Source organism: Equus przewalskii, chromosome 2 (genome assembly GCF_037783145.1).
Source record: "Equus przewalskii isolate Varuska chromosome 2, EquPr2, whole genome shotgun sequence".
Classification (NCBI taxonomy): domain Eukaryota; kingdom Metazoa; phylum Chordata; class Mammalia; order Perissodactyla; family Equidae; genus Equus; species Equus przewalskii.
The window spans coordinates 24977715-24989049 of record NC_091832.1 but is presented as its reverse complement, the minus strand read 5'-3'; the positions used below and the strand labels follow the sequence as shown (position 1 = coordinate 24989049).

The 11335-nt window shown below is 43.9% G+C and overlaps 1 long non-coding RNA gene across 1 annotated transcript; it reads left to right on the top strand.

Moving 5' to 3' along the window:
- Positions 1–1195: 1195 nt before the first annotated feature.
- On the top strand, positions 1196–8670 carry LOC139081946 (uncharacterized). Its single transcript, XR_011537483.1, has 2 exons — positions 1196–1486; positions 6237–8670. It is a non-coding gene; the product is annotated as an uncharacterized lncRNA (long non-coding RNA).
- The last annotated feature ends 2665 nt before the right edge of the window (positions 8671–11335 follow it).

The following is an 11335-nucleotide window of genomic DNA, read 5'->3' as shown; positions in this document are numbered from 1 at the left end:
GTGAGTGTGGGACCATCCCTCTGAGATGACTGTCTCTCCAGCCTCCCTGCTGAGTCACTCCAGGGAACTGAGTCACAGCACAAGGAAAGTCACCGGCCCCAGACTGAGGGGGTCTCTGTTCCCTTGTCTGTCAAAGGAGCCCTGAGGGTGACTCTGGACTGTGCCACCTACTCTCTGTGACCTGGGGCATGTTACATAACCTCCCTCGGATGAAGGAGGCCAGCGTGATGGGGACCGGGGGTGTTTGGCTGAGCGAAGAGCTAACTCGGGTGACGTGAGCCTGAGTGCAGATTGCTGAAGGGCTGCAGGGGGGAGGGGAATATTTTTTTCCTCTGCGGTGCCTCCATTTTTCATTTTTACTTATTTTTGCCTTTTCAAAATGTTAAATAAAAACAATGCAGGTGTACAGTTAAAAATAAAATAGTGAAAGGTTTATAATGAAATCAGCAGACAACTGGCTCACACCCTTCATTCTCTGGGGTAAAGGTTCTCTAACTTCTCTGCACACTTGGGGAGATAGAAAAAATACCTCTGCTACAGGTGCTGATATAATTGGGTTGGAGTGGGGCCTAGTCCTCAGGATTTTTGATATCTCCCAGGTGATTTGACAGCACAGCCAAGATTGAGAACCACTGCCCATTCTTTCTCTTCAGAGCAAGTTACGTCTTTATTTTCTGCCATATTTATGAAGTATACTTTTGTGCTATTCTCTCTTGATCAATCACCTTCTTTTTTTTTTTTTTTAGGAAGATTAGCCTTGAGCTAACTACTGCCAATCCTCTTCTTTTTGCTGAGGAAGATTGGCCCTGAGCTAACACCCATGCCCATCCTCCTCTACTTTATATGTGGGATGTCTACCACAGCATGGCTTCTGCCAAGTGGTACCATGTCTACACCTGGGATCCGAACCGACGAACCTTGGGCTGCCGAAGCAGAACATGCTCACTTAACTGCTGCACCACTGGGCCGGCACCCCACCTTCTATATTATTAGACGACTTCTTGTTATGATGGCTGAGTGTACTAGTTATGAAGATTTCAGCTGCAGGTAACATGACCCCCACCAACAGGGACTTAGACAATAAAGACATTTAATTATTGCGCACCTAACCAGGGTTGATTAAAGGATGTCATTGAAGATTGAGGGTCTTTCCATCCTGCCACTGCCCTCCCTCAGCGTGTGGCCTTGTCCTCTCTGTGTTTGTCCTCTCGTGGTCACAGAGAATCACGTGACTGCTGGGATCTGAATGATTATGCTGACCCATCCCTCCAGGTCTGGCTTAAATGCTCTCTCATTTCCCAGCCTTTTCCCACTGCTCCCAGCAGTCTGCCCTTCTCTTCCCAGCACTTTGTAGAAAGTGTAAGTGCTTCACTGACCCCATCGTGTCCTGAGTCTGTTGGTTCTTCCACTAGCTGTTCTAGAAGCCCTGGGCCTGGAACACAGGGGAGGAGCAGTTACCTGTTTAATGTCCTGTACGTGGAAGATGGTAGGTGCCTCCCTCATATTTGATGAACAAATTAACCAAATGGCAGTTTTTCCCTATGACGTTTGTCTACTTCTCATTCAAGTTTCATTGATAAAACTGGAGAGCTAGATCCAAGGAGTGGTTCTTAACTTTGAATTGTTATTTATATATGCATTCTTTTGTTTTTTTGGCTGGGTAAGATTCACCCTGAGCTAGCATCTGTTACTGATCTTCCTCTCTTTTTTTTTGTTTTTATGTGAGGTGCTGCCACAGCATGGCCACTGACAGACAGGTGGTGTGGTGCCATGCCCAGGAACCAAACCCAGGCCACCAAAGCAAAGTGCACAGAACTTTAACCCCTACACCATCAGGGCTGGCTCTATACATGCATTCTTCTGGTGTCAGGATTTGTAATTTCGTTGGGTTATCAAAGCCCTGACCTTAATAGTTTCAAGATGTCTCATCATCTTTAAAGGTCTTTCTAGCTCTGATAACAGCAGTAGCAGCAGCAGCAACAGCTATAGTTTACTTAAATATTTACTATGTTTTCTTATTATGAAAGAGGTGTGTTAAATCTTCCACTAAAATTGTGCATTTGTCTACTTCTCCTCGTAATTCTCAATTTTTGCTTTCTGCATTTTGAATCTATGTTTTTAGATGCACACAAATTTAGAACTGATATAGCTTCCTGACAAATAGAAACGTCTCTCCTTATCTCTAGTCATGTTTATTACTTTAAACTCTACTTTGATAGTCTAGTTACTTTGTTTTTCTTCTGGTTGGTGTTTGTATGGTATCCATGTTCTCATATTTTTATTTTCAACTCTTCTATAGCTGGGTTTTTGAATTTTTCTTGTAAACAGCATATAGTTGGGTTTGCTTTTATTTTTTAATGCAATCTGACAATCTTTGTCTTTCACTTGTCACTTTAGTCCATTTACATTTAATATAATGATAGATACATTGTGGTTTAAACCTACCATCTTATGTAATGTGCTATACTTGTCTTGCTTACCCAATATTCCTTTCTTATTCTTTTTTTCCCCTTTTTTGGATTAAGTACCTTTTAGGATTCCAACGCTCCTCCCCCTCCATAAGTTCGGAAGTTTTACAGCCTTTTATTATTTTGTTGGAGGTTACTCTGGAGATTATATTATATCCTTGATGCATCAAAGGCCAATATGAAGTGGTTATTTTACCCTTTTTCTTCTCATACAAGACCTTTAGAGCACGTTTAACTGCTTAAACTACCCTCTCCCTCAAATTACATGCTGTTGTTGTTATGAAATTTAAATATATACATATTGTAAATCCTACCAGATAATATTGTTTTTAAAAAGTCAATATTCATTTGGGGCTGGCCCCGTGGCCGAGTGGTTAAGTTCGTGCACTCCGCAGCAGGCGGCCCAGTGTTTCGTTGGTTCGAATCCTGAGCGCGGACATGGCACTGCTCGTCAGACCACACTGAGGCAGCATCCCACATGCCACAACTAGAAGAACCCACAGCGAAGAGTGCACAACTATGTACCAGGGGGCTTTGGGGAGAAAAAGGAAAAAATAAAATCTTAAAAAAAAAAAAAAAGTCAATATTCATTTAAACTTACATGCACATTGGCCACTTTCATTTCTCTTCGTTCCTTTTTACAGTCTTGACTTTCCATTTGGGATCATTTTCCTTCTGCCTGAAAAACACTTTTATTTTGTTCTTTAGTGTGAGGTTTGCCGGTGATGAATTATCATAGCTTTTGTTTGTTTGAAATGTCTTCATTTAACCTTTATCTTATCTTGATTTTAAACTCTTTATTACGAAGATTTTCAAGCATATACAAAAGTAGAAGGTATCATAAACCTTCATGAACCCATCAGACACTTTGAAAACCACAGCAGATTTCCTAACTTATTTCATCTACCCATTCTCTCCACATGCACTTTGTTTTATTTTTTACTGGGGCATTTTAAAGTAAATTAAAGGTGTCACTTCACCCTAAATACTTTCAGGTGTATTTCAACAGAGAATATTTTCTTGCATAACCACAATGCCATTATCACAAGCAACAAGATTGAAAATTGCTTCATATAATTTAACCCCTAATCTCAATTAAAATTTCCTTGTCTAAGAAAATGTCTTTTTACAGTTGGTTTGTTAGAATTAGTATCCAAATGCAGTTCATTCATGGTGTTTAGTTTTGTGAGTTCTAATTCTCTTTAGCTCTCTTTTAACAGAAGGTAGACCCCTTCTGTATATTTTCTCAATGTTATTAACTTGCTGAAGAAACTGGGTCAATTATCCTGAAAAGTTTTTATGTTCTGAATACGGCTGATTGCTTCCCCATGTTGTATTACGGTGTAGTACAACTTGTTTTTTGACTTTTCCTATTTCCTGTAAACGGAAAGCTAGAGCTAAAGAATACATCATGGGTAGTAACTTGTAAGTCCCTACTGCATCACACCAGGAAGCACATAATTTCTGGTCCTCCTGCTTTTAATGATGCTAAAATCTATCTCTAGGTTCAGGCAGTGACAACCCCACCTCTTCATTGAAGAGTTCTCCTTCAACTTTTCACTTAGTGGTTTCATCATCCATGGAATACTACTGCCTGCATCAGTTATTTCATTAGGGGTTGAAAAAACGGTGATTTTAATTCTGTTTCTTTCTGAATTTAGTAGCTGGAATTCTTCCATACAGAAGAGTGTTTCTTCACTCATTTTGGCTATTTAATTACCATCATGCAGTTAGGCATGACAAATGCTGAACTCTTTTCCTTTAATTATCAATTTCCAGGGGAAGGAGTTGATGTCCTAATTTCTCCAGTGGTGTCCAATCAATTTTATTTTCTTTCCATACCTTTTCATCCTCTTTTTCGCCTGTTGGCTGCATGCAGAAGAGCCAGTGGAGGACTTCAACGCCCTAGGAGATGATGAGCCCTCTTTAAGGAAGTTGTCTGAGGCTCTGAATGACCGCATGGAGCAGATTTGTCCCTAGGACTTAGGGAAGAATGGGGCCGTCATGGGAACAAGAAATACACTTTCATTGTGATAAGCCACTGAGATTGTGATGGTTTGTTACAACATTGAATCTATTCTGACTAATACAGCTATTATTTCTTTATTTTTTTGTTGAGGAAAATTCACCCTGAGCTAACATCTGTGCCAGTCTTCCTCTATTTTGTATGTGGGTCCCTGCCACAGCACGGCTACTGATGAGTGATGTAGGTCTGTGCCCAGGAACTGAACACAGGCCGCTGAAGTAGAGCATGCTGAACTTAACCATGAGGCCATGGGGCCATCCCTCTATTATTACTTTTTTAATTTCTAAGAGCTCTTTCTTGTTCCTTGTTCTTTTTCCATAGCAGTGTTCTTGTTTTAGGCATCCAATATCTCTAATTTGTCTGATGATATTTAACTTTTTATGACGCATTCCTCTGTTTGTTGCATTTTTTTTTTCCTGTGTCTCCTGAGTTCCTTTTTATTGTTTGTTGGGTTTGCTTTCAATTTCAACTAAAACTCTAACTTATGTTTATTTGGTGGAGCATTGAATGGAAGAGTTTAGAAGAAGGTGGCTCCTGTGGATAGCCCTTGGCTTCTCCTTTCCTGCTGTGAACAGTTCAGCTCCAGCCCACACTTGCACACCCTAATTAATGAGTAAAAGCCCGGGAGTCACCCACTTTCAATCTTCTAGAAAGGCAGTCTCCCCCTCCCCCAGCCATCCTCATTGAGGCCTGTCTCTTGGAGAACTCATTCACATCGCAAGCAGTTTCTCAAATATTCCTTCCAACATTTTCCTTATTTTCTCAGGTTTTAGCACCTCTTACAAATGGTGTCTTGGCAGCCGAGAGACAAATAATGAGAAGCATCATCCAGGCAAGAGGGCAAGAGAAACTGACCTGGAGAGAGAGAGGAAAGAACATATACCAAGAGAGGGAGGTGAGGGGGAGCATAGAGAATCTGACCTGTTAAAAGAATACCAGCATTGCTGAGGAGCAGATGGTGAAAGGAACCAAGATGTAAACTGAGTCAAGAAAGGTGGGGACAGGGGCCGGCCAGGTGGCACAGCAGTTAAGTGTGCACCTTCTGCTTCGGTGGCCCGGGGTTCACTGGTTCAGATCCTGGGTGCGGACATGGCACCGCTTGGCATGCCATGCTGTGGTAGGTGTCCCACATATGGAGTAGAGGAAGATGGGCACGGATGTTAGCTCAGGGCCAGTCTTCCTCAGCAAAAAGAGGAGGACTGGCATCAGTTAGCTCAGGGCTAATCTTCCTCAAAAAAAAAAAAGAAAGAAAGAAAGGTAGGGACAAGACTGAGCAGGGCCTTGTCAGCCATGTGGAGAATCCCAGTCATCGAAAGATTTTCCAAAGGGATGGACCGTAACTGTATCTGCTCCCAGAAGAGGTCGCTCTGACCGCAGTGCGGAGAGTGGATTGCAGGGCAGAGCAGAGGGAAAACTGCTGAGCTGGATGGCAGACATGGAGAGAAATGAATGACTCGGGGTACAGAGGAGGAAAAAGAAGGGAGAACTGGGATGTGTCGATGTCGAATGAGAGTGTGGGAGGTGAGAAGGACGACTCCTAATTCCTCAGCTTGTGCAACTGGATTGAATGGCAGTCACTTTCACCGAAATGGGAAAGCTGTTAGAGGTCAGGTTGGAGGTCAAGGTTATGAGTTCACTTTTGGATGTTTTGATAAAGTCAGTGTAAGTGCCTGCTATCATTCCTGGCACGTGGTAGGTACTACTATTATTGTCTGTTTAACAAGTCCAAGTCTTCCTTCCAGGTCTAGTTCAAGTGGAACTTCTGCCTAGCTCCCCCAAGTAGAGTGTGTCTTCTCTCCCAAGTGCTTTATGAAAAGTGCAAGAGCATCACTCAGCACCTCACAAGGAGATTCTGTTTGCCCCTCCGCCTGGCCCACCATGAGCCTGGCTCACAGTCGGTGCTCTCATGATGCTTGTAGATGGATTAACAGAACACATGCTTCTCTCCATGGTCTTGCTCTCTTGGTTTCGCCATAAAAGTGTTGAAAGCAGCCAGCTCTCCTCCTTCCTGAGCCCCGGGCTTCCAGCCTGCTGTGAGGCTGGGTGGGGCGGAGCTGACCAGCCTGACTCTGGACCAGGGGACGTTCCTGCAGGTATCTTCCTGCCTGAGGACAGATTGATCTCCGGTTCATCCTGTGCTTCCCCAGGAGCTTCCAGAGGTGGTTTTATCCTGCCACGTACAGTTGGGCCATGGGGGAGACAGGCAACTTCTCTCTTGTTTCCAGAAGGCAATCAGAGGTCTTGTCCCTTTCCTAGGGAGGCAGCCAATCAGTTGCAAGCTCTAGACACCTGCTTCAGAATCTACAGAAGACCTTCCCAAGCTGGGGAAGAGGCCTGGGGAACATCAGCCAGTGGGCACGTTTCCTCCTCTACGAAAACTGAAGGTGTTGGAGCACCTTGGGGGTTCTTAATGCACAAACTGTTGTGTCTTGAGGCTTCCTTCAGAAGAATGTCATTAGCCTTCGTTAGGTTCTCAAAGGAACCTCAGCACATCAAACCTGGAACCCTGGTGTGGAGCGTCTTTCCAGACCTCACAGCTCTGACATCACCATCACCATCATGAGTTAAAACGTACGAGTCGTTTATGAGGCACCAACAGCTGTCCTAAGGGCTCTGTATATGAGATTGCATTTGACCTTCACAATAACCCAAGGAAGCAGCTGCTATGCGGCCCCCATTTTTCAAATCAGGGTCAGTGTGCTTTACCCCATGATGAGTACACACATCCGCATTTTATCAGCTGTGTGTCTTGAGCAAGTCATTTATCTCCTTTTTTTTTTTTTTTAAGAAGTTTACGAGGGGGGAGTGTTTTTTTCCCTTTTCTTCTTCTCCCCAAAGCCCCCGAGTACATAGTTGTATATTCTAGTTGCAGGTCTGTCTAGTTCTGCTGTGTGGGATGCCACTTCAGCATGGCCTGATGAGCAGGTTAGGTCCGCACCCAGGATCCAAACTGGTCAAACCCTGGGCCACCCAAGCAGAGCGCAGGAACTTAACCACTTGGCCACGGGGCCAGCCCCATCATTTATGCTCTTTCAACTTTAATTTCCTCATCCACAAAATGGGGACAATAACTGCTCCTCTTCCTCATTGGCTGTGTTCGTGAAAGTACCTATTTGCTGATATTGAAATATATAGGAACATGGCCCAGAAAGGCCAGGACACAAGTCCTGTTTGGGATGGGGCTGGGCAGGCTGACTCTGCTCCCAGGGGCTGTCCTCAGGCAGGAGCAAGTGTGGGACCATCCCTCTGAGATGACTCTCTCTCCAGCCTCCCTGCTGAGTCACCCCAGGCAACTGAGTCAAAGCACAAGGGGACTAACAGGCCCCGCCCTGAGGGGGTCCCTGCTCCACTGCCTGTCAAAGGAGCCCTGAGGGTGACTCTGGACTGTGCCACCTACTCTCTTTGTGACCTGGGGCATGTTACATAATCTCTTACGGGAGGGAGGTGGCCAGGCCAATGGGAACTGGGGGCCTTTGGTCTAGGGAAGAGCTAACTTGGGTGACGTGAGCCTGGACTGCAGATTGCTGAAGGGCTGCATGGGGAAGGGAATTTGTGAGGAGAACATAGCTTTGCAAGACATTTATGATTTTTCTTAACCTTACGTTTTCAAAAATTTCAAATCTAAATGATACCTGTGTGAAATGAGGAAAAGAAACCTCAACTAAATTGGAGTTGGGAAGGCCTGTAGGGGGAGCCCTATCATACATGGTCAATTACTCCAAACAGGAAGAAACATACACTTGCACCACCAGCAAGAAGTGCAGCTACTTTACAACTGCAGGAAGATTTCTCTCCTTGCTTGGCAACAGCCCAACCAATGAGAAACACTGAAGCTTAGCCAATGAGAAATGCCACAGCTCAGCCAATGAGAAACACTGCAGCTCAGCCAATGAGAAATGCCACAGCTCAGCCAATGAGAAACACTGCAGCTCAGCCAATGAGAAATGCCAAAGCTCAGCCAATGAGAAATGCCAAAGCTCAGCCAATGAGAAACGCCACAGCTCAGCCAATGAGAAGCCATCACCACCCTGTTCTGCTAGAATACCCCTTCCCTCCTCTCCGTTTTGCTCTTCCTTTGTCGCTCTGAATTTGCCTGTGGTTCACCATAGCATGCATATTCTGAATTGCACTTCTTGTGGCTATTCTCATATAAACTTGTTGTGGGTGTAAAATACAGCCAAGTTTGCTTTTGAGTTGATGCCTGGCACAGTTGAGTTTTACGGAAAATAGACTCCTGAGCATGCCTCCCCTCCTACTGGTTTTGCTCCAGAGTCCATCACTGTGAATTCTGTCAAGCATTTCTTGCTGTGCATTATGGTAACTGTATTTCTTCTGGGGCCGAGTGCTGTTACGTGGCCTCTCCTATACTCTGAGATCTCATCTCATCTTTCTCCTTGAAATTAAAAAGTCCATTTCAATGGCAGAATTTCCCTCCTTTATCTCTGGCTTACAGAGCGCTTTTCAAAGATGCTGGTGCTCCCTGTGCTGATGTGATTCTCAATGCATTTCCCAGTCCTTGGAGAAGATGTGTTCTTCTAACCTCTACCGGGAACGTGAGTAGGTGGTGGATGAGCTGTTTGAATATTCCTCCTAAATCTCTGGATTCCTTCCTCACATGAAACCAGGGAATTTATGGCATTCAAGCTCATTTACTCCATGCCACCACTGAGTTCAAGTTCAGCTAATCAACTGAGCAAACATTTAGAACCGCTCCCAGATGTTGGAGCTCGCACCTGGATGGCAGACTATGGGTCAGTGAGCCCCTGAGGATAAATTGGTTGGATCTAAAATTATGTTCCTCTCTTCTGGGCCTAACACCCTCAGAGTCCACTCTCACACAGATTCTACAGGTTTTTGTTAATGTACGTTTGTAAAAACCTTAGATTGTTTTAGTATATCAGTTTTCTCCTCTAGGGTTTGACTTGATAATTGGGGTCCCCTTGGGGTGTGCTGTTAAAGGACTTAAGGAAATGAGAGATGGTGGGGTGGGGCGTGAAGATCAGCTACCTCTTACAACCCTCCACAGGTTCATAAAGGGTCTTTGTAGAGTCGGAAAGAGCCTCGTCAGTCCAGGAAAAAGGATTCATTATGCTGACAAGGGAGACTTGATGTATTCTGTGGGTTTAGGTACTCTGAGACATTTAAATATTCCCGTATGTCCTTGTTACCATTCCCAGGATGCACTCTGTCCAAGTCAATCCTTCAACTTTCGTATAAGAAGCCAGAAGCCTGATAAGCTATAAAATTTTTTGTCTTAAGTGTATAGCTGAGCAAATATATATACTATACACATATATGCACAGAACGTATATATATGAATATATGTGTATATAAAAAGATGAATATATATACATATTTTCTATATTAGTACCACCTAGGACAAGATATAAAATAAAGAACACTTCCAGCTCCCTGGAGGCTCCCTTGCTCCCCCTCCCAGTTAATAGTCCTCTACTCAGAGGCAATGACTCTTTTGACCCTGTCAGCACAGATTAATTTTGCTTTTTTTTGAACTTCACATAAATGGAATCATAAAGTATGTATGTATTATTATTTTGGGTCTGGCTTCTTTTGTTAAACATTATGTGTGTGAGATTCATTCATGTTTTTACATTTAGCATTAGACATTTTACGTTTAGCATTCTTTTTCATTGCTGTGTAGTATTCCATGCAATCTACATGAATTTATTTATCCGTTCTATGGTTGGTGGCCTTTTGGATTGTTTCCAGTTTGGGGATATTATAGATAAACTTGCTATGAACATTTCGTATATGTCTTTGGGTGGACATATTTCTGTTGGGTATATACTCGGAAGTGGAATTGCTGAGTCATAGGGTAGGTGTATGTTCAGTTTTAGTAAATACAGCCACAGAGTTTTTCAAAGTGGTTTTACCAATTACACTCCCACCAGAAAGAATGGGCGTTCTAGCTGCTCCACACTCTGAAACACACTTGGCATTGCCAGCCTCTTTAATTTTAGGCATCCTAGTGAAGATTAGTTGTATCTCATTGTGGTTTTAATTTGCATTTCTTTGCTGACTAATGATGTTGAGCACTTTTTCACGTGCTTGTGGCCATTTGGATATCTTGTGCATGCGTGGGTGCGTGCGTGCATGTGAAGTAAGGCTGTAAATTTAACTGGTATTGTAATATGGCAGCTTGTATTCTCAAACGCTGGTTTGGATTATTGGCTCCTTCATCTCTTCAGCTAAAATGAGAGATTCTTTATAGTTCAGTCATAGAAAGTTCCTCATTCTCTGCCCATGTCTTATGCCAATAACTTATGATGCTGAGCCTGCCGGTTTATTTCTCTAAATTCTCTGGTAAGATTATGTGGAAATTGATAAAAGAAAACTTAAGTGAATTGGAGTGAGGAAGGCCTGTAGGGGGAGCCCTCACACCCCATCACACATCGTCAATTACACCAACCGGGAAGAGACAGAGACAGAGACTTGCATCTTGGACAAGGGGCGCTGGCAGGAGGCTGGGAGGCCACAGGAAGCTAGGTCTCCCCTACCCTCTGTCCCAGGTGGCTTCCTGGGCAGTGGCTCTGTCTCTGGTTCCAGCTTCCACGGAGAGACCTCAGAGCCTGGTTTGGGGAGCCTCACTGTTTGCTTTGCCCCTCCAGCCCGGGCATCGCAGTAACTTCCTGCCAGGATCCCGGGTGCTTCACTCTTCCTTGTTCGGCCCTCAGCTCCTCCATCACCTGTGGAAACAATTCTCTGCATTAAACTGTCTCTATTGTAAGTAGTTGAAGTGATTTTTATTTTCCTTGTTAGACCCTAACCGACATCCTGCCCAAGCTAAACTGTATCCCTGAATGCCTTGTTGAAGTCGGGG